The 24712-nt window shown below is 44.0% G+C and overlaps 1 long non-coding RNA gene across 1 annotated transcript in view; it reads left to right on the plus strand.

Moving 5' to 3' along the window:
- The window catches only part of LOC138493141 (uncharacterized), a 108812-nt gene that overhangs the window by 64136 nt on the left and 19964 nt on the right, over positions 1–24712 (plus strand). The gene's annotated exons all lie outside the window — the stretch shown is intronic.

The following is a 24712-nucleotide window of genomic DNA, read 5'->3' on the forward strand; positions in this document are numbered from 1 at the left end:
AGTTGGTAGTGAGAGTTCTTAATTTGTCAGTGAATCAGGTGGTGTGAGGAGAGTGGTAAGCAATAAAGGATTGTCAAATGTTTCCTTGCCAAAAACTACAACAGATAATCCACGCCTGTCAAGATGGGGAAGAGTTAGTCGCAGACCTCACTACATGAAGGACTTTGTGTAGAGATTTTCTTTTGCATAGTGTACAAGAAGAACCTTGGGGAGAGACTTTCATGTTTTGTTATAAAGAGACAAAGGAAGGGAGATGTGTAGTATTCTATCTATCTCTCCGTTAGGCATCGGCACGCGATGATCTGGGCTTGTGATGATGCCTGTGTCGTATGTGCGAGCGCCATAGAACTATGCTAGGTGTTTGAAGACCAACAAATGGTTATGGGCTGGTGATCTCTTCCTACTTACATCTTTTATTATAAGTTATAATAGTAATAAACCTCTTCCCCAATATACGCCACTCCGTGAGATTACTTCACGCCTCACCCACTACAGCCGACAGAATGTACATCCTCCAGAATGGCAGAGGGTGATCAGGGATGAGGTTTATGGCACAGTCATCCCTGTGATGAGGTGGCAGCTCTGAATATTCAGATGTAGAGAAAACCTCCTGATGTTGTCGGTAAGGTTCGGGGATCTCTTGTATCTGATTGAGGATAGTTGTGTTGGTAGGCCTATTTCTGGTGGCCGAAGGGGTATGAAGTCCAATGACTCCTTGAGGAAGGCAATGTGTCAAAGAATGTTCTTATCTGAGAAAAAAGGACCCTGCAGACCAGTGCACAAAAGGGTTGTGTAATCTTAACCATGGCAGTCCGAGGATGACAGGATAATGAGCTGCCTTGATTATGTCCAATACCATATCTTTCTTGTGAGAGGTGATTCCCATCTGGAGAGGACGGGTTTTGCTCTATGATGGGCCCAGATGTTAGAGGACTCCCGTCCACACTCTCTACGGGGATAGAGATGGCCTTGGGTCAGCGGGGAATACCGTTATTAAAGGCCCATCCATCGTCTATGAAATTTCTAGCAGCCCCACTATCAACTAAGGCAGGGACATTAATGACTTGAGTATTACCCCAGGAAAAGGTGATCAACAGAACCACCATGGGCGCGTCTGGGGTATCCGTACAATGGGAAGTAAGGCTAGGTTGAGGGGAACCAATTGAGGAATGCCGAACTGTGGTTCCCCCTAAGGCCGGGGACTGGCGTTTCCATGTATTCTTGGAGGGACGATGGGACAGTCTCGAAATAGGTGGTCTTTAGCCCCACAATACATTCAGAGGCCTAGTGATCTTCAGCGGGCTCGCTCTTCTGGTGACAAGGGGCCTCGAGTTACCCCTAACTGCATGGGCTCGTGCAGAGGTGAATTCTTACTAGAATTCAAGGAAAAGTCGGGAAGGCTTCTGCTAGGTTTACCCTTCTTTCTTTCCAAGTGTCTTTCCTGCATGCGATAATCCAACTGCATGACTAAGGTGATCATTTCTGCTAAATTCACGGATCGAGGAACATGGGAAACTTCATCTTTCAGCTTCTCTGAAAGACCCCTGCGAAAGAGCGTAATAAGGGCATTGTCAGGCCAGGCTGTATCAGTGGCCATCTGCTTGAAACGAGTTATATAGATCAATAGGTCTTGAGATCCTTGTTTAAAATCCAATAGGTGTTCTTGGGATACAACAGTGATCTCTTGCCGACCAAACATAGCCTTGAGGCTATTAGTGAAGGCCGGATAAGAATCGAGGATCGGATTATTGGTTGTTACCAAGGAGGTGGCCCATGCCCGGGCAGCACCGGTCTGATGCAAAATCATGTCTCCCACTTTATCCCTATCAGTTGGGAAGAAGGCTTCTTTAAAAGTGAATTTTACAGTGCATGCCTCAAGGAGTTCTTTTAGCTTGTGAGGGTTCCCTTTGAACCTACCTCCCGGAAGGGGGCCTGTAGGAAACCCCTAACTTCGCGGGGACAAGACCATCTGCTGTCTTAAAACGGCATTCTCTTGCTTAAGAGTTTGAACTTCCACAGTCAAGGACTGAACTGTAGCGACTAACTGCTGCCTCCGATCCATGTCGCTTGTAATGGGTGTTGCTAACTGTGATAATTATCAGATTTGTCACCAAACATGAATATGTATTTCAGAATGCACTAACCTGGATCTGAGGCAGCATGACAAATGGAAGGCACAGACCACTTCACTATATTACTGGATAACCATATTCCATTGTTAAATTCCTTGGAATGTAAATTTACCAGATGGTGTGCCCTCCTACTATATACGTATGGGAGGATTTCTCTGGACAAGACATTAATACTTCTTACATTTTTATATCATTTTTTGGACATTCCTCTTTACAGGCGTAGGGCTTTCATTAAGCACTTGAGGTCAATCCTGGTTCAATTAACTCGGAACTCTCGCAACCCTTGGGTGTGCTGGAAGATTATGACTGCCCCCTTTGAGCAAGGTGAGGTTATGGCCCCTGACATTAAATGATACTATCTTGTGGGCCAGTCTCACTTTGCCACATACTGGAAGCCACGCTCACTTCCAATATCCAAACATCAGGACTGAATGCACCTCATCCCGGCTGTGCCCCCTCTAGTCATTGTTGATATCCTGTGGTGTGGTGGATACTTGTAGATTCAACACTGTTAGGTGAACAGTTAACCCTTGGAACAGGATCGACAATAGGCTGTGTCTCACTCTCCCTTACCTTTGTGAAATTAGTTTGTGGGGCATTAAAGATCTAAAGACGGTCTGCGACGGCTGGATTAGGGAGACCTGAATTTATCCAGGATCTTTCCCCCTCACTGCCCACACCCACTAAACTTAGATGGAAGAATGATATTGGGCACCACATTGAGAACACCGAGTGGAAGTCCATATGCATATTCACATGAAGGGATTCTATTAATGCCAAACACAAATTAATCAATTTTAAGACTCTCCATCAAACATATATCACCCCGGTCTGACAGTTTAAATTCGCCTCTACATCAACTGGGGAATGACCCAGGTGTAAGGTGGATCATGCAGATTTCTTTCACTTGATGTGGGCTTGCAGCAGTTTTGGTCTCAAGTACTGACATGTGTCTCGAGACATTTTTCGGTACAGTGATCCCTAAGGATCCACTTGGCTGTCTACTTGTAAACCATTTGACGTCCCCAGGGATTACTTTTAATTACTCTCCAGACTCCTAATCCTGGCCAAACTGTGTATTCTTTTGTCATGGGAAACAGCAGGCCCCCCTCCAAAGCAGTCTGTTTGAAACATATCTGTAGTGCCAGGAAATTGACATTAATTACGGTAATCTGTGTCTGAAGGGCCAATGCACTTGGGATACATGGCCCTGCCAGGTCACAACAATCACTGAGGATGGTGCCATTTGGCTCCCCTGGATAGGAGGTCTTCCTCAGATCCTAACATGCTGTCCTTTTTAGACTATGATATTTTAGGATTTCGGGTTCTGCAGCCCGATGGGTGGGCCAAATGTCACTTTAGTTCTATGAATGTATACCTTATGTGCATTGTTTATTCGCTCTCCATATAACTGATGTAGGGTTGTTATGTGTTTTGCTGTTTTTGTATGATTCAAATTTACATAAAAGGTATTAAAAAAATACTAAAACCCAACTCAATTTTCCCGTGAGCAGCCCTAATACCCCTTTTTACGTTGGAGTTCAGCATGGATGGTGGTGTTGCATACAAAGCCGGTCTATTTATTTATTTATTTAATTATTTATTGCATTTGTTGGCAGGACAGAGGATACAATAAGGTACATATAACATGATAGTAACAGGTTTGGGGGAAACCCCTATTAAAGGTTAGTCGTAGTTGGGAGGACACCCCGATTTCAGGTTAGTCATATTTGTTGAACAGCCAGATTTTTATCAGTTTTGTCAAGATGAGGTAGGCTGCCTGCTCTTGGATTTGGGAAGCTAGGGCATTCCACAGGGTATGATATGATATGATATGGCATTTGTAACATGCCTATACACAAGGGTAGGGGCAATGACAGTGAAGCAAGGTCTAAAGCCTTTATATTCTTGACTAGACTATGGATGGGAAATAATTTAGATTCCTATTGAGTAGCATGTCGTGATCGTCTCTTGCAATTGGGTTCCCATAATCTCCCTTGGTTCAGATACATACGGAAACCTTTCAAAGGTTCTTGGACTGGACCAGATAATCGGAATCTGTTCCAACAAATGAGGGCAGCAATATTCTGGATAAACTAATCATTAGAAGAGTCTATGAGAGTGGTACCTCTCTTGCAAGTTTGAAGCAATCCCAACGTTTGGCTTAGCCAACAGCTATCTAGAAAGGAAAACTACTTTGATTCTGGAACCCTATACGTCATTATTATTACTGGAAGACAGCGAATCGCAAGTGTTGTTTATTAAATTTCGACTGGGGATTCTTCCCCTGGGAGCATTTGATAGCATGACATGGGAACATGTAGACAGCACGGCATGCAAATTAAGTACTAGTCCGGGTGAAAACATCAAACATGCCATGCTATTCTGACCTATTTATGCTCCGCTGAGAGCACATCCCCTTTTCCCAGCCTTCACAACATTTAACGTCAGAAACGTGAGACAAGCACTATGTTTCCAGTCTGAAAATATGCTACCTTTGTGGGGTACTTCACAGTATTTAAAGCAGGTGTGGTTAAACTCTTTCTTAATTAATTATACAAATGTGCTGCATTTTTGAGTTTTTAGAGTTTTAATCACATCAATTGTCTCTGTGTATTTATGTATGTCTACCTTTAATGAAACTGATACTGCACTTTACTGCTCAGAGACTATTATTAGGGTGAATTATGTGCTTTAGTTCCATTTTGATGATCATGACAGCGGTGAGGGATCATGGGCGTGGTGGCCCAAAACATCTGGAGAACCACCGTTTGCAGTCCCCTGCTGTGCCATTTCTGGATGGGGGTAGGGTGGAATAGGAAATAGGTCGACACAGATGGACAGAGAACAAAGAAAAGTGTGCACAGGGGGTTCTGGGGTTAATAGGTGCCAGTTCAATGTGCTTAATGTTTTGATCACCCAAACAATAAAGATTGAGCTGTTCCTACTGGGACTCGAACCCGCACCCTGCAGGTTACACTGGGACCTCGACATCGAGCCGTTCAAACCAGCACTGACAGGTGAAACCCAGATGCCATCCGCAAGGCCATAACTTGCAGTATATCCTACGAGTTCACACACACACGGAGTACATTAATAATGATAGCTCAAGCAAAGAGTGCTTTAATCTGTCCCTCTCAATAATTGGATAATGTTATTCATAACTCACCAGAAAGCCTGGAATTTCCGGCTGGCTTCCCGTAATACATTTGTCAAGATTTGAAATTCGGGGAATTGACCTCCAATTGAAGGAAGTTATGTTTCATCTCAAGGGGAGCCATGGAGATTCAGAGGCGCTGTAGATCACAGAAAAACGTGGCACTGCGTGATTTCAAAAAAGCTATTTCATCCCTAACAGGAGCCCAGCAAACAACTTGCAAACGGCCAACCATATACAGCGTTGCTTTAGACAATCTGTTCTTTTGAGTTTGCAGCTGTTCTGACTGGCTGTGTGATATTTAACAAAAATAATGCATAATGTCACACACTTCAAAGTACTCTTTGTATCCATGGACTTCATGGGTGCGGACAAAAAGACAGAGTCCAATTATCCAGCAGAGGGAACTGAACATGTGCACATCTTGTCTTTTGAGGTGATCTCATGGTAAATTACATTTATACATCTAATATATGAGAGCCTGATGTGCAAATAAATACTCGCCTCTGTTATGGCACAGAGTGTTAAATCGGTATTGAAGTCCTCCTGAGTCGGCCATTTTAGGTTTTGCTCAGTAGAGGGATTACTCATATTGTTGGGGAATTGGAATGGAGGGATTTATCACGATTCCTTGTGTTGAATTGTAGCCAGTAATTTTAAGGAGACTGTCCTAGGCATCTAGACCTCTGGTCATGAGGGAAACATTTGGTGAGGTACACAGTTTAAGGCCAGCTTAGGCTTTGTGAACCACGTGGATTGTATTGATATCTACACGTTACATCACTGGCAGTTCCGATAGTGAATTTAGTGTCATGTAGATGTGGTGTGATCACGCGAAGTCGAAGATAAGGTGTGAAGCGAGGTTCTGGGACATTTGTTGTTTATGCAAGGTATTATTAGGTAAGCAAAATAGATCACATTACAATTGTCATGGCATGACAAGGTAAGTGGAGAGGAACAGGGTAATATTGTTTAAAGTCTGTAAGGAACAGTCAAAAAACCCAGGTTAGCCATCTGGTATCGTCCTCGGCCTTCTATATTAGGCCACTGCACCACATTCGCCCATATCTCTCCCAAAAGAGTTGTGAAACAGTGGCGAAAGCCATTATTGGCGCTAAGATTGATTACTGTGGAAGCCTCCTGGTAGCCATTGGGAAGAAAGAACTTTGGAGATTTCAGATGATACAGAATGGCACAGTCAGAGCCATTCTGGGTCTTAACAAGTTCAATCATGTCTCGGAGGCCAGGAGAAATCTTCATTGGCCCCCCACTGAGGCAAGAATTGAATTTTGCGTCCCTTCGATCCTTTTAAATGCTTAGCGGGACAATTCCTGTTTTACATGGCAGGTAAACTGAGGAGAAAGGAAATCACAAGGAACCTGAGATCAAACAACCTCAAGCTATTGGAAGTCCCAACTACCAACTCAGTTTTTGTCTATCGATTCATGTTCTGGGCAGCTACACCAAAAAGTTGGAATGCAATGTCCTTGGAGCTCAGAAGTTGTGAGTCTCTTGAAATGTTTAAGAAAAAACTCAAAACTCACTTACTTGAATAGGAGGTCTTATATCTCATTCTTACAGTGTAGGGTAGGCCGTTTGGTCTTTGCCATCCACGTTGTGGGACCTTTGTCCTTGGCACCCGTATGCTTCCAGGCCTTTTTGGTTGCGCCATATAGAAATGTAAGAGGTGGCACATCCCCAAAGTAGTAGCTTGTAATAGTAAGTCGACTTGGTGTGTGCATTTACTTATAGTATAAATGACAGAGCTGTTTGAAATGTGATTTCCAAGTTGTGAACATTATGTAAGTGGGTAAGGGACGGGTGAAGTGCAGGTTGCCTACTGAAAGGGTTCAAGAGCCTGGGTCTGAGTGAGCCTGGTCTCCAAAGTAGAATTCTATTTTCAAGGTGGTTAGACAGAGGTGTGTGGTGATATGAACAGTTGTTTGCTGGGGAAGCACAATTGGATGGCCTGCAACGTGTATGGGGAGAGATTGTGGATGGGGAATGCAAGGTTGTCGTGACCTGTGAGGGGATCGTAGGCCATTCCAATGTCCTGCCATGACCTGGGTCTTTTATGGTGAAGATATACGTTGTTCTTTACATATATCTGCATGCTGCCTTCATCAAAACAGTGGTGATGAGATAACAACAGTCAGGGGATTCCCACACAAAACCTGGCTGCAGTTTGGACAACAGTGTGGTAGCAAATGGTGTCTTAGACTGGCATGACCTGGTGTGGCCTCTGCACGTAGCTCCGTTGAGCTGTAAGCGACTGGAGTAGTCTTGTTGGTGCTGGAGTACCAGTCTAGGCTAGTCCAGGAGACATATTTGAGTGCTGTTTGGAACTCGAAATTAGTCCTGGGGTATTGATAGCGCATGTGGGACCTCCCACAGTCACAGGACAGGCTCAGAATGTAATGTGCCCAACATAATTGCATTGTCCGAGCAGGAGAATGCATGAGCTGTCACAGGAAAGTTGGTCCTTGAAACAAAGGAAGGACTATTCAAAATACAAGGATGGGCATATGCGAGCACAAGGATCTAGGCCCTAGAAAAGATCATTATAAAAAACACTTGGCTGTGAACGCGCTATCCAGGTCAAGATAAGGATCACTCTGGAATGCACAGATTCTTATCACAGCAACTTTATCTCTGCAGCTTCTGGAAATAACATTGCCCTGTGGGCTTGGTTTCCTTCAAGAAGAGAAGAGCTTGCAGAGGGAGAGCTGGGCTAAACATGGTCTGTGGTGCAGGTGAGTGCAAGGCGCCCCCTCCAGAGGATTGGAGACACGTATATGCCAGCATCAATCACTGAGAGTCTAGCAATCTGGAGATTCCAGCCTTCCCAGTTAAGTGCAAACATTGTTCTTATTTGTTCTTACTTGTACTAATTTATTGTGTTCATTTGTTTTATTAGTTATTTAAGTTACCTTAGTATGTAAACTAATTGTGTTTGTTGTGTTGCTAGGTAGCACCATCAAAGCGACAGTGCCACCACCACCAGGATTCTAACCTACAGTGCATGAGAGTGATTTTTGTACATATCCGACATCAGCCAGATGTGGCATTTGCTTCCCAAAAGGTCTTTATTAGGGTTACAAGGACAAACCAAACCAATGATGTCAATGTGAAGAATGTGTACAAAACAAAATTCAATTGTGATCCTGATGGCTGTCTGCTAAAGCAGGTACAATGGTCTCTCAGAAAGGTTAGACAAGGGCCAAAGCAAAGTTATTTCATTTCATATGAGGGTCGGGACTTGGTCCTTTCTGACAGCTTAACATAACAAAAAACGATTGTGGCAGTATGTGCTCGGTTTCTCAAATCACACACGTTGGTTTCTAAGAAACATTTCGTACACAATCTTATTGTTTCAGTTAGTAGCATAGTCCCACTTTCTGGTGATCTCCTTGGTAACTTTCTTGTGCAGCTGGTGAACAGCCGGGAGTCCTCCTCCTGGGTCTCAATTCTCTACAGGAGGCTAATGGTTGATTCTTTAGTTGGTGTTACATTGGAATTGGACTTGGACTAAGGCCTGGAGCCATAGGAAAATCAGTGGCTATCCTAAGATCTGTACATCTTTCTTTCTAGGCCTCTCACCATTTCTTTCACTCAGGGTCTGGGTTCTTCAGCCCCTCCCCAATCCAAACTCCCCCTCCTCCTCAATGTCCCACTATTAACTTGTATTAGAGAGAACTTCTCTTGTTGCTTCCTTTATCCATGTGCTTCTCATGCACATTCTTGACGCTTCTGCACAGGCTTGTTCCTTCATCTGTCCAAACATCCCAGACTTCCTCTTGCCTCTTCTTTCAGTCTCTTCTTCCTGTTCTTCTATCATCCCATGATCTTTCTTTCCTCCTGCTCCTCTCTCCTAGTTCTGCTGATTGCCCAATTCACGTCTCCACTTGAATCACCCTTATCTTCAATCATCTCCTCCCTGTTCCCCACCTTCTCTTTAATTACTGCCTCCTTACGCACCACTCTATTCAGGGCCGGCTCCTCATACTCTTCTGCATGGTTCCTCTCAGCAGCTCCTCCTTGTCTCTCCGAGCACCCCCTCCTTAACTTCTCTCAACATTTATCCCTTAACTTCTCTCCCAACTTTCTCCTTAGATACCTCTGAAACCAGAGCTGACTGTTTAATCTCTCTCTTCCATCGTCCTACGTCTATCTTTCCACAGCCTCCTAGTTTTCACTATCTTGAAGCTCTTGGGTCTTCCTTTCCCATCAGCTCCAGGGGTCTAACTCTTCATAACCTACTGGGACTTTTTCTCACTTAGCGCAAGGTCATCCACCAGTAAGGTCAAGGAGGGGATTTTGTCATAGTACCAAAGCAGGGAAAACATGGTTTGAGGATGCTACTGTGATATGATTTGAATTTCAAGCCCCAAATGAATTTCTTGTTTAAAGCTGCTGAGGCTCCAGGGTTCTGAACAGGTAGACCCACTCCTCCCGGTTGAATGTCTTCTCAGTACCTAGGGAAAGTGCCATTTTAGTGTCCTGTGCAACCCTTTCCTGATAGATAACGTTCAGCAGGAGGCGCATGTTGTTTCTCGCTGAACTGCTTGGGATGAAGCCCACTTGTGTCTCATGGAGTAGCTTCATGATCACCTTCCTGAGTCTAGAGTTCAGCACTGTGGCCAGTATTTTAATGTCTGTATTTATCAAGGAGATTGGGAGATCGCTGCCACACAATAGGGGGTCTCCGCCAGCTTTATGCACAGTAGTAGGAATAGCCACACTGAGTTCTGTTCTTAGCACCCCTTATACCTCTTCCTTATTAAACATTTTTTAAGGACTTTTGCCACTTTCGGTCCTCCTTGTAGAATTCAATAGGTAACCTGCCCTCTCCCTGTGCCTTCCCGCAGCTCATACTTGCTATACTTTTGCATACTTCTTCAGTTAAAATCGGCCCACCCAGCATGAAGGCCTTCTCAGCTGATATGTCTATCGAGGGCTCTGCTGAATGTGATGAATCCTGCAGAGTCATCTCTAATTCCCTGGTGGTGATCTCTTCCCTCATGGCCAGGGAAAGGCAGCTGCTACCTGATCCTGACCCTGGAGGTGGTGTCAGGAGGAGGATAATGTGGGGGGAGAAAACGTCAGGGAGAGGTGATGGCTCTGACGGAAGGGGCAGGGTATTCCTCCCTTGATTGTCAAGAAGAAACCCTAGTTCCAAAGTTTCTAATGATCTGCTGTCGTTATTCAGAACCCTTTAATTGTAAGGACATGACACCTATTTCTGTTAAACATCTTAAAACTTTATTCATTCTTTATATGTGCATAACCTCTCTAAAACTCATTTGACAGCTGATGTTCATGATGATTGTCATGTAGACAAACGTGTTCAACAAACACTTCAATCACTATGAAAATACTTTGGACTTCAATTCCCAGAGAGCTTTTAGTAATGGGATGAAGAGGAGGAGTAAAGAGTCCATGAGGATCAATAACAATACTAACAGTAACTTGCAGTATAGTTGTTATTCATTCAATCCATTATGCGGGATATTCCAATCCAAAAATCACCTGTAGGAGGGAGAAGGTGAACAAGACTTTGGATCAGGCTGTAGAGTATGCAGAGCAGAAAGCGGAGCCGCAGAGAGAGGCAGGTGTGTGGGAGTGAACCCGGTGAAAGGAGAAAGGTGCTCCGAGGCTGCCACTTGTCAACCTGATATACCAGAATGGCCCTTTTATAGTGGTGACCCCGGCGCATTCCGACAGGTACATTGACAATTAAGTTAGAGTTTTGAATAGCGACCAAATAGATTTACAGAGAGAACAAGAGGACAAACATGGCACAATTCTCCTGATAAGAGATGTCAGTTGGGGTAAACCTGGAACCAGCATTGCCATAAGCCAAAAAACATTATAAGAGAAACAAAGAGGTAGAAGTTGTACAATTCTCCTGACGTGAGATGTCAGTTAGGGGAAATTTGAAACAAGCATTGCCAAGAACCAAGAGGCATTGTAGGAAAGGTTGACAGAAAGGGATACCTGGCAGGAGAGTATAGCAGGGGATCTGTGTGAGACAAAAGAGGGATATTCTTGGCAGGAGAGAAAACCAGGATATCCAGAGTTTCAGTTGGACATTTCTGGAAAGAGATACCTGGCAGGAGAATACACCATGGGATCTGAGTGAGCCAAAGGGGGGGATATTCCTTGCAGGGGAGTATATCAGGAAATTCAATGTTGTGTTGAAAAGGAGTTTTTGTTCTATTAAGTCTTTGTTTAAATTGGATATTTCCGTAGAGGAGTTCCAGGCAGGGGAGTACACCAGAAGAGTAAATGTTTTGTTTAAAAGAAACTTTCTCATAGCAAGACTTCTGTTGAAAGTGAACATTTTTATTTGCCATCCTAAAGACTATAAGAGACTGTCTTTCAATGTATTTCAATCTGTATTGCAGAATGCACATTGGCCTTTTCATCTTAAAGAAAATACCCAGGAAAGAGACATTTTCATCACCTTTAATGGAACTTTGGTCAAACAGAGTATTTCAAATGTGTTTTCCTGAAACAGTTCAGGGGAAGAGAAGCTAAACCCTAGTGACAATGATTGTTTTGCTAATATTGTATAACTATATGGTTCTTGCACAACTTGGCTGAGTGACAACAGAAATTATATTTGACCTTTGATTTGTATGTTAGTGTGAGGGTCAGATGTATTTTGGGCACAAGGCCAATTTATTTTAGTTTTAGTTTCCTAGCTAGGGACAATTTCCTTTTGGTTAGGGAAAGATAGGCCTTTTTCCAAACTCATTTTATTTGAATAAATATGACTAATATCGAGAACATTGCAACTTTGTATCCACCTCTCATTGCTGACCCCTCACATGTATAAAGGTTTTCATAAATTATACAAACTCATGCATTATGTCCTTGGGTCAGTTACACATTTGCCTGTGTTTTGGCATTTGATCGCAGCAATTATATTATGTTTCCCCTTTTTCTGAGGTGTGAGGCTGAGGCCTTCCACTTTTTCTCCCTGTTCTTATTGGGTGGCACTCAGTCTGAAGAGGGAATACTCTGCCTTGTTTGTGAAGAAGGTGTTTAGGTCGAAACTTACTTTTTCAAAGTATCAGTAGTGCTTTCTTGCTGGGCCATATCTCGCAATGCTATGCCAATTCCGGGATTTCCCTCTCTAAGGATGCTACTCTCTCTCTGTTCTCTTTTTTTCTTCTTTGTGCTTTTCTGGAACAGAGTACCCCTGATGTATGCCTTCCCTGGTGCCCAGAGCGTGCCGACTGAGCTCACAAATCCTTCATTTAAGGCAAAATCCTCCATGATGGTGTCCGCAAGTTCAACTTTATGCCTGTTTTTTTTTTTTAGGTTAGTGTTCTTTTTCTGTTAGAGCCCTGTCTCTTTAAAAGCATTTCTACACTTAGGGAGACAGGACAATGGTCTGATACGCCTCCTGGCAAAATGTCACACTGAGAAACTTTAAATAATATTTGAAGTGCTAACATAAAGTAGTCGATTCTTGTCTACATTCCGTTAACACAGGAGGTACATGCTTAGTCCCTTGCTGGTGGGCTTCCTAGTTGCCAAGGGTCCTCAAACCATGGTCTCCAGTACCTGTTTTAAAATTTCTCTATCCTATTTGTTCCCTTCAATATGTTTGGCTGACTTGTCGGTGAAGGGGTCTAATGGCAGGGTCCAGTCCCCTCCCAGCACACCCTGTTGACTATGTATTTCTGACGGGGTTCTATGCAAGTAAGAAAGGAAAGCTGGTTTATTGTTGGTGGGTGTGTATATTGAACCCGTCACCAGATTTTCTCACCCTACGAGGACCTTAATTGACAGAAACCTCTGCGCTGTCTGCCAAGGTTTTAGTGATTCTAGCTGATGATGATCTTTGCAGCAAGATGGCCACTCTGTTTCTCTTCCCCCTTCCCGACAACTGTGGTATACTCTTCCCACCAGTCCCTGCGAAACGTATCTGCTTCCATTTTGTTTAGGTGTGTTTCTTGCACCAGGGCAATGTCTGCTTCCTGAAAGTTTAAATTGTGTAGTTTTTGCACTTGATATAGATGTTAAGGCCATTGATGTTGAGGGAGATAATGTTAAGATTTATTTTATTGTTAATCAAAATATTTCCTTTCCATTAAGGAGATTTTGTGTATATTTTCTATTTTTTGTATTTTTTCAATTTCCATTAAACCTTTCATTGCCAGTATTTTTTCTATTTTTTGAATTTTTTCCTTTGCCATGAAACCTCCCTTTAGTATAAAAGGAGCCATTTTGAGCACATTGTTGAACATCTACTGCACTTACTGCCAGAGGCTTTAAGAATGCTGATTCTATTGACATCATGATTAAGTGGGCGCATAAAGGGCGGGTGTAAAAGCTTGTAAGGGTTGAATAGGTTTTTTAAGTGATTTGTTTTTTTCCTTGGTTTGTTTATATAGGTAAATGATGCCCCTGATAAAGGTTTAGATCAACTGAAATGTGTTGGGCTCCTTTATTTCGGATGCATTACTCAGGAACAATATTTTTTCACAACCTTCTATTGGAATTTTGCTGAACTTGGTTCGATAGCAACTTTAAAAATGGATTACTTTGTAGATATTTCTATGTGTCTCAAGCAATTTTTGCATTTGAGTGTGCTTCTTCCTGTCATGGTCTGAGTTTTGAAAACAAAAAGAGGGGGGGGTGTCCCAAGAGCAGTGGTGGAATGGGACTACAATTATGCAAAGCCAAAAGGGTCCACACTGCTGTGAAGTTAATTATGAGTATTTATAATAGTTTAATTAATGAGTGTATCAAAACGATATCACTTAAACAACAAATTAGTGGCTGTAGCAAACTTTGAAAGCAATCAAAATAAACTCATGGTAAAAAAGAAATGTATTGCCGTGAAGATTATGTTTCAATCAAAAGCATAATGGTGAATGAATAAAATAAAACAGTCTTGTGATAATTAGACAAGTCTGAAGTTAAACAATAAAACAGTGAATCAGAAGCAATAGGTTTGGGCAATCACTTTGCTCGTGACACTGAGATAAAAACAGAAAAAGACACTGTCTGTGTCAAACAACATAAATTGTAAAGAAATATCAATTTTGACTTATGTTCAGTCAACACTCTAATTATTGGATTGATGGATTTTCAGATTTTTCACTTTTCAAAGTTTTCTTGATCCTTTTAATTTTTAAATTTTTTAACATTTTTCAACAGGTCTGCCAATTGCAATATGGCTGAAAGTTGTAGTATACTCTTTATCAGTTAGGAAAAGGCAGGGCTCATTTCGAACAATTAGTCCTGCTGGGATCGTATCTGCCCTAAGATATTCACGGAGAAAGTGTCCATGTAGTTCTGTTCTGAAATTTTTCTTTTTAAGTTTCAACAAATCATCACAGCATGTTAACTGGGGTGCACCAGCATTTGATCCAGAAGGATCAAATATTGATGGACCTTTAATGACTTCCGCAGTTTGTTCAAGTGGAAAGTTTGTGCTTCAGCCATTCTATTGTGCCGCACAAGTGTTGTACCTCCGCACCCCTACTGGAGATACTACATTGGGAGGGAATATCCCTGTAGTGACCTAATACAGTCTAAAGTATAAGGAAAGAAAGTCCAAAAACTGAAAGGACTCAATGAATGTGCGTCCTCAGAGACCCTAATTTAGATGGGTTAAAAAATGAAGAACTCCCCAAGCAAACCGGTTGCCAATAAACTTAAAAACAAAAAGAGGGGGGAATGTCCCAAGAGCAGTGGTGGAATGGGACTACAACTATGCAAAGACTAAAGGGTCTGAGTTTTGGTCTTGCATATTCTTTAGTTATGGTTTGTTCCTCTATAACTAAAATACAATGAACATGTATTTGTGGTTCCATGTGTTAAAATCGCGGCAAAAATGGCCGTGAACACAAAATAAAACAGCAAAAAAGGCTGTGGTTTTGCCGCCGCAATTCATGTTAAGGATGTGGGGGATACCCCTGCAACCCTGGACCCATTATACCATTTAAAGGGAGGCGGGGACACCCCGACAGCCCCCACTCTCCTTAAATGGTGTAATGGGGTACACCTTTAACGCGGCAAACCACAGCATTTTTGCCGTGATTTTTTTTAAAGGCGACATTTGTGCAGTGATTTTTTTCACTGCATACCGTATTTGTCTCAGGTGCCCGGGCGGTTGGTCATGGGGCACCATGTTTTTCCAGAGCTCCACGTTACGGTGCTGCCCCATAATCCATCTCGCTGCAACATATTCAGCATTGTTCTTGCGCGTTATAACTTAATGACAGTGCTGCAGAGGAGGCGGCGGCACCCACTTTTATTCTCTTCCTATCGAAGGACAAGCCCACCAGATATGCACCCCTCTATGTATTTCTCTTGACTCTTGTCTCTGATTGCTCTTGTGGTAAAGCAGACCAATCACACTAGATTTTAATCTACCCTGCCCTGCCAGTAATTGCACTTTAACAAGCCCTTAGTGTGTGATTGTGAGCCAGACATCACACACTTTATCACACTCCATTGACACTGGCTACTATTATGTACATCAGATCAGGTCTTTCACTTTGTTACTCCTGCTCTGCCTCTTCCCCCAAAGACCTTTCAGTTACAGGGATTGCCAGTGGTCGCCAGTGGTTGTGTATGGGCGCCAATCTCCTCCCTAGTGGAAGTCTCAGGCAGCATATCTGTTCATGGATGGTGAACAGCCACTAGACTCAAGCCCAGCTATTTGGCCTTCAGAAAGAGCTTAACAACATTCCTCTTCAAGTAAAGGGTTGCCCCCATTGGGATCACTAGCCAGTACAGGTCAGGACGTCAGGATCTTTTATGTTGTAACCCCGTTTTATGTTCTGCACTCTGATGCCTGCAGGCTTTCAGCGCTTTATAAGCACATAAATAAATAAAAAAATAGATGGTTAGAGTTGGGGGCAGGGAGGAAGCTAAAGCGGTAATTAGAGACAACAGCATTTATTTTGAGTGGGTGCCCCTTATTTTTTTTCATGGACGTATCGTACAGTCCACCAATAGAAGGTGACACGATGGGGTCAGTAATTATTGCCAGCTCTGATCTCAGGCATACTGCGGTTGGTGCTTCGAAATGCAACATGACCACAGTCAGACTGATTGGCAGATTTATGGCTATGGCATAGTGGAACCTACCATCCCTCAGGGTTTTTAAGCCTCAGCAATCACAGACCGGCAAGGCATACTTGTAAACCATGAAAACATACACCAACTTCAGATTTATTTTTGTGATGCCCTGTCCTTATGTACGTCAGGTGCCGCACTTGCATACCTGGTCTCGTGGATTACATTTTTGGGTTCCTGAACTTTGCAATATATTTTCAAAAGACAAAGCTATGCACACAGTTTTTTCTAAACTGATCATAGGAAAGCGTTGTAACAGCAAATACTGCCTCACAATTGTCTAAAATGTAACATGGCTAATGTCCTGTGACCTAGCTGCGTGCAGAAACAGCAAATGACACCTTAAGACAATGCTTGCCTCTGCAATTTAAGGCCATTATTCACAGAGCGTTTTCCAGATTGTATCATATAACTGGTCTCGCAACAGCGTCCTGGTGCCTCAGGGTTTGGGGGCTTACAAATGTAATAAATAAATAAATAAATAAATAAATAAATAAATAATGGGGTTTTGCCATTATAAAACGCGTCTGTGAATTAGGCCCCAAATGTAGTATCTTAATAAATGCCATTCTTGTATCTATAATAGATATTGTCTGAAGGTTGTATTGCGGAACACCCGTAGACCATGTCAGCTACAAATCTGTACCATCAAACACATGCTGTAGTAAGCATTCTGGATGGTGCAGCTGTCCTTCGTAGGATGAGAAGGCCTCAGCGCTGTGCTTCCCCCAGGGGCGTACAAGACCCATAAAATCTGGGGGGGGGGCAGGGGACACCTTGGGGACTTTGCTTTTTTTATTTATTTATTGTGTTTTTGTTACAGAACTCGACAATTCACAACATTAAAATAGCAGTACGTATTAAATTACATATATTTTCACTGTATAACACAGAGAAAAGAGAAACAAAAACAGAAGAAAATTTAGAAAAAGAAAACGAGTTCAGAGTACAAAATCCTTCAATTTGGGTCTGACTTTAGACTTGACAATGCTACGGGCACAAGAGATTTCTCAGAACTATATATTGTAATTTCAGAGTGCTAGGCTCTTGTTAACATCTCTGGCAGGGCCGTTTCTATCGCTAGGCAAGGTCAGGCGCTTGCGTATATGTGCAAAAGGTTAGAGCAGCAAAATGCTGCTTTAACCCGCCCTAGGTTTGTGCTGCCTTGCTTTGCCTGTGTACCGAAAGCACCGGCCCTGTCCCCTGTACACTGTCTGCAGGCTGGCGCTGGTGGCAGCATCAGAGTCAGAGACCAGGCGGCGCCCAGAAAGTTGGGGTCGGGTCAGGCCTGGGTCACAAGTGGCATCATGGGTGTGGGAGTGCTGGCTGGTGCCTGAGCATTACGAACGGAGCCCCCCACGTGCCACTCTGCTCTGTCTGTCTTCTGTGTGTCGTTAGAAGTAAGTTCTAGGTATTCCACGATATTGAAAGGAACGTCGTGGAGAAAGCGGTGCAGGCAGCTGCTGACCAAGAAGAGTTTCCTGCTAGTGCCTTGGCAGAAGGAGCAGATTAATCAGGTGAGACACCCAGCTCGGTGTCATACCCTTGTCCCTGTTTCTGTTGATACCTGTCTCTATGGTGCCTCTGCAGTTTCTGTCCATACCTGTTACTTGTAATAATTCCTCTATCCGACCATCAAAATGAATCTCCCCGCCCCATAAGTGTGTACATGTTTACCCCACTCTGGATGGTGCCCTAGTCCCCGCGTGGTGGTTGACTTGACCACTGTACTTGGGCTGGCTCCTCTGATATGATCGCATTTTAGGCCTTTTGTGTGCAGCGTACCAGGACCCATGTGTTCCTGAAGCGCCTTAAAACTGTGTTTAGAAACACCAGCGCTGATCCTTAATCAGATAAATTACAAATCCTCTGCAGAGCAGGGATCACAGTCCATCATATCTGTGACTGTAGGCGAAGTACCAAGGGCAGTGTTGCTAGTTCAGCCATCAAACATCACACATTTTACATACATGAGAAGGTAAGAGTCTGGCTGAGAATGCAGATGAGTATGGCTTTTTGACTTTGAAGGATAAATGGCTATTCACAAGTTGGTGGACTGTTCAGGGATGCTTGACTCTGGGCCTTGCATTGCCCACAGTGAGTAAGTATACACAGAACACAGGAACTGGCAAGACCATCCGCAGATGACTAAATCACTGCAAGTCTGGCTAAAGTCATAGAGCTCACTCTTTTCCACTCCCCTCATTCTATATTAGGGGACAGCCACATCTGACCCGCAGCACCTCCAAGGGCTGTCATTTGAGATGGTTTGCATTTGTCGCCTTGAAGTGGTGTGCACGTGTCTAAAGAGCATCATAAATCGAAATAAACTTTAAAAGACATAAATAATGTCCGGGAGTCGAGCCTTCCCTAAATGCAGTGTCAGGAACTGCAAGTCTTGGTGATTTACAGAGTGGGCAGTGATCACAAGTCCTTGATCACCTGGTGATTTGTTTGGTAGCAATTCCTAAATGAGTTTGTGAGTAGTGCATTTGTTAAATGGAATGTGTCTACTTTTCCAAAAAAGCCACTACAACCGCTGAACAAGCATTGGCAATGCCAAAAGCTTTGACTTTTGTGTAGGATAGGGATAGGTATTTGCCAGGTACTGCTGTAATGGTACTAACTGGCAACTATTGGCAGCGGCTGTAAAATGATGTGAGTACCTGGGCATATAACAGTAGTGCCTGGCAAATAATGATAATACCTAAGGCCATCGGTGTTGGCTTTGGCAATGCTTTCTTTTAACAGAACTTCAGTGAAGGACATGCACACTGCATATAAATTAAGTGGCTGAAGGCACACTTGTTTAAGACATTTAAGACATTTTTATTACACCAGTAGTGCATGTAAAGATCCAATAAAGCCATTCATTTTCAGAAGAATCAATTGAAATAACTCTGACAGGCATTTCAACCAAAGATAAAGCTAGCTCAAAGAGATCCCAAGAGAATATGCTTATAGCGGGTAGAGGTAGAAAGTGGGTGCAATGGCCATGGGGATTAGCATGGCCACGGGCAGTTAATCGGTGGACAAATAACCAAACAACACCTGCACGTTTTGTGTCCCTCAACACATCCCATCACCCTCCCAGCTGTACTCCAATGCAATAGTTTCAGCGTATAGGTGGTGCCTAGGATCACCTACTAGGAAAAACTAAAAATGCCAATGTCTTCTCTATTGGCACACCAATAAGCAAACCATGTGGCCTAAATAAGCTCAATTTAAACTAACTTGACAGATTTTGAACTTTAGTGCATCGGTGCAGAGGCTCTTTTAGGGAGAATGTCACTCCATTTTCCCATCCTCTCGATCTGCCACTGCTTGCAAGCACAAGATCCAGAACCACAATCCACATCCCTCAATGCCTAGAATTGAGGTGTGTGCTACACATTTATAGTATTCCCTGTGGTGCTTTATCAGCTGTTTCCATCAACTACATTATAAATGCAATCCTGGTTTTCCCCTGTCAGTTTCCCGCTGTATTGGCAGGACCCGGGATGACACTTGATCACACATAACTTTAATACATTTATGCTACCGCTATGAAAAATATGGTGGCCCATTAAAGACCTGCAGGCTGGTGCCTCAGAGTGGGCGCACCATGCCTGGGAGAAGACTGGCCAGGGTTGGTCCCTCCATAATCAACGTGGTGCCAGCTCCCACTCTGCCACTGTTGCGATGAAGTGCTGGTTGCTAGAGTGTTTAAGTGTGTTATATTTTGATCTTTCCTGTATCTTATATTAAATATTGTGCCCCCTTGTGCCTGTCACTTTTATCTTTCCGGGTGTGTCCGAGGGATGCAATAGAGGGTATTGGCCCTTGCATGTGGTGGGAAGAGTGGTAATGTGGTGCCCTGTGCTGGAAAAGACCTCGGTCCTCATATGTCACTCTGGAGGGTCGTGATTTGTTGGTCTGATTTTGGCACCCATTGTCTTACCTGTTTACCAGGTCACTATGAACCCATTTGCCGTCACATAGCCAGGCACAGGGCTCTGGAACTCACCATAGCGCTTGGGAATCAAGGGTATTATGACACAGCTGTTCAGTGTGGTCATGCCGCTCATGTGGGAATGTGTCCCACAGAATAGCGTTGGGTGATTTTGGCTTGTGGGTTGCTGAGCCCTCAGATGCTGTGGCAAAAGCTGTAATTCTCAGTGTGGGTATTATGCCAGTCTCTTGATAGTTCTGACGTGTAGCAGAGGTACTGCATGCTATGCAAATGAGGTGGTGGGTCTCAAGTTCACTGTATCTGAACTGAGAGAGTTATGGAGCTGACTTTGTTCTTCTGAGCACAGACATCGACACATGATTCCTCCTTTACCTTTGAGGACAGACTCCATGACAACAGAGCGATGTGTGATCTTGTGCTTCGTGCTGGGGTCACCTTTACAGGTAACCTCTGGAAACTTTGGCTGTAAAGGATTCTGACAGTTCCCTGGTATTCCAGTGTCCTGCAAATGTCGAGGCATGAATTCTGACAGAAGGATCCTTGAAGCTGTAGGACACAGAATGAGGGTGGCGTGACATTTAGAAAAGGTGTCATAAATGCACAGATTCCATTGTGAGGGCAGAGTCTGCCAACCTGAGGACATCCTTCACAATGAGGGCTTTGAGGGTGGTGTGGGCCTCCAGGTTCATCCTGGTTAGCCCTCCGCCATCTCATTATTAGTTTTGGCTATTAGGTGGAACTGGAAGTGCCACCTATAAGCTGAAACTATTGTCATGGGGAGGGGAGATATAGGAGATGGGATCCAGGGAGGAACATATTTTGGGACGTGCTATCTGTGGATGTACACACAATAAAAACATTATCTTTATGAAGATAATGACATGTTCTTTTTTTTTCAGAGCAGAGTCCTAAATTCTTAACATTAACATATGAAACAAAAGTGCATAACAAGGAGCTGGAAGTTTGTGACACAATCTCCATATCTAACTTAGTTTATTACACAATGGCGGTCATTATGAGTTTGGAGGTAACCAATGGCGCTATTAGCACCATGGCTGCCTCCAAACCCATACCGACTCCGCCCTGGTGAATGGAGGGTTTACCGTCCCATTCCATGGTTGGCAGGGGCGGTAATTCCGCATTCACCAGGGCCCTTCCCCATTCCCATTTGAGCCCCCATAGGGCTCAATGGGAATGGGGAAGGAGGTAATAACGGTACGGCAAATTGCGGTACCGTTATTACCTCCAAAGTCCCTTTGTGGGTCCCGTCCTTAACGCCTGGTAAAACCAGGCGTTAAGGGAAGACCCGCAAAGGGACCTCGTAATAGGGCGGTAAGGGATTACCGGTACCGGTGCCCTTACCGGGACTGGTAATCCCTTACCGCCTGGGTCTTAATGACCCCCAATGTCTTTCAGTGTGTGTCTGAAAGTGGTGAAAGTACAGTGGTGTTAAAAGGAATTGTTTCAGGCTTGTATTATTTTGCATTCTGGGAATATATATGAACCTACAAATTGAAAACTTGAAAATGAATCTGTGTAGGTGTGTAGCTAAGTGCATAAAAAGCAGAGTAGGAACCAATCACTGCTTCACTGTTTACCCAAACTGTGTGATCCTGGACAACTAATGTAATCTCCCTCTGACATAACTGTGCAAAGCTGTGTAGTATATATTACCAAAATCGTTTTCCTACTGCCTGTATTGCCTATATCTAATTTACAAAAAGGATTAGATTGTCATGCTCAGCTTTACATGTGTTGTTGCTATAGTATCATTGACTTTTTTAATAAACCTGTATTTGTGAAACAAAGAGGCTTTAATTTGAATTCTGAAACCTAACACTCTGAGTAGATGAGAGTGTAAGGAAAGTGCAGTGGGAGCAATCCACAGCAGAGGGCATGAGCGATGTGTTAGGGGGAGGTAATGGGTTTGCGGCAATCAGTAACAAAATGAGGAGGGTTGGTTGAGAACGGTTAGGACCTGGAGTGGAGTGGGGTGGAGGCGCCCATCTGACAGTTTGCCTAGGGGTTCAAGCGTTTAACAATGGAGCAATCCCATTAAAAATGCTTTGTAAATCAGACCCACAAAGAGTGCTGCTGAACAATATAGGATGGTAGCTAACACATGCACATACTTGTAATGATGCCCTTCAGGAGTTTCATCAATATTACGGAAGTCTTGAAAAAGGCAATTTGTTGGTGTGCGGAGTTTAATTTGCATTATGTTACTACATATGCCCTAAAGGAGCGCTTTAATCTATTGTTATAGTGAATATTGGAGAGGTGGCTCATGACAGACACCCAATGACGTGAGATGTCTCTATGTAACTATACTTACGTATCTGAATATGTATCTGCAAATGTCCAGTGCATATGGCATTTAGGGTGTCACATAAACGTCATCACCCCTCCAACATGTAGAGGGCACTTGAAGGCTGTACCAGGAGCCTCTTCAACAGCAAGTCCCTGCTATTTTAGCTTTTGAAACAGAACTCTGTTTCTCTAGGTAAATCAAAGTTCTTACACTGCCTAACAGTGTAAAACAAACAGTTTAGTGGCTTGTGGAGAACCCAAACTTGTCCGGCCTCTGGTAGCTGCAGTCTACCACACCTACAATTAGACAGTAACACACCACTTCACAGATTGATACGAGGGGGAAAGGCTCTACACTCCAGACAACACATGTCCTGTAGGATTACCCATTTCAATATGACCAGAAAGGAACAGTTCTGCACCCACCAAAGGTTATCCCGTCCTATACGCAGAGAAGGAAACAAACAGGTGGAAAATATTTACCAAAACACTCCTGAAATTTGACAACGTATATGACCACTGGACCAGCTCTTTCTCTCTCGCCTCGGTCTCTTGTGTCCAGGACCCGGAGGTGTGTACTTGTCTGTCAGAGGCAGCTAGCAAACTGTACTTTACTTGGGTAACCAGGGCAGCCCCTTGAACTGAGCACACAGCAGTGTTCCAAGACCCCTTCCAGTGCAAGGACAAAATAAAATAAAAAACGGGTGACTTAACACACTAGCGCTAATTCTGAGGGGAGAACATGTGAGAAAAACACGCTCCTGCTGAACTTTTATTGTCTCTGCTTCCTTCACTGCTTATTGCCAACTGGGTGGGATCTGCTGGCCCCGAAATGAGCCAGCTTGAATGCCGAACCAGGAGGCCAACCCTCGCTCCTGACTATCCAGCTTTGATAGAACGGAATACCCATTGCCTCGCCAGTCACATGTATAATTACAGAAATGCACTATACCCCATTTATTTAGCTATCTAAACTAAATATGCCTCCCACAATACCTTAGGCATGTAGCAGCAAGAGCATCGAGCGGAAATAGAGACAGAGCTCAGAAACAGGGAGAGGGATCTGGACCGTGGACTGAGGACAGCAGTGTGGACACCCATCAGAGCTAAAGAAAGGGAACAGAACCGCGGAAAGAGAGCAGAGCCAGAGCTAGTGTCACAATAAGCGGAGGGCAAAGGGCAGAGCAACAGTAAGTGGAGGGCAGAGCACAGGGGAGCAGTGTGCTAGGGGTTTGGGGGATGGCAGTGGCGGGGTAACAGAGGGCAGAAGCAGAGTGAGCGGGGAAAGAGAGAAGATCAAGGCATAGTGGGTGGAGGATCGATAGCAGAGCCACAGTGAGCGCAGGACCGAGAGGGGAGGCACAGCGAGCGGAGGACAGAGAGGGGAGGCACAGTGAGGAGGACTAAGAGTGGAGGCACAGTGGGTGGAGGACAGAGAGGGGAGGCACAGTGAGCGGAGGACAGAGATCAAAGGCACAATTAGCAAAGGACAGACAGTGGAGACACAGTGAGGAGGACTAACAGTGGTGGCACAGTGAGCGGGGGACAGTGAGGGGAGGCACAGTGAGCGGGGGACAGAGAGCAGAGGCACAGTGAGCTGTACTAGGGGAAGAGATATAGATCATAATCAGAGACCAGTGTCATAACCAGCAACAGCAATGGTAGAGATGTGCAGCACCCGGGACAGAGCTCATTGCCATGCACGTAGATCTGTAACAGAGACAGGTCAGATGCCAGGGTGTTTGCGAATTAGGGAAATGGACAATTTGATGCCCAGGTGCACAGATCATAGCATGCTCAGACCAAGTAAGCCTTGTCCGATCACAGGCACCTGCTGCCTGCCCCTCACATTGGATGGATGTGAATGGCCCCGGAGACAGGCGCATCCATGCATGCGTTATTCTCACGCAGAGGGCAGAACACGTGCTGTAGCTTTGCTGTAGCTTTGTAATTGTCCCTGCCTGAGAACTGGAAGAACATTGGTAGCTTTACTACAGCAGCACAACGCACAAATAGAGCAGGCGCAGGGTGGGCCACGCGCATGCACAATTCTTT

The sequence above is a fragment of the Ambystoma mexicanum genome, chromosome 10 (genome assembly GCF_040938575.1).
Source record: "Ambystoma mexicanum isolate Mex_15411 chromosome 10, UKY_AmexF1_1, whole genome shotgun sequence".
NCBI classification, from domain to species: Eukaryota; Metazoa; Chordata; class Amphibia; order Caudata; family Ambystomatidae; genus Ambystoma; species Ambystoma mexicanum.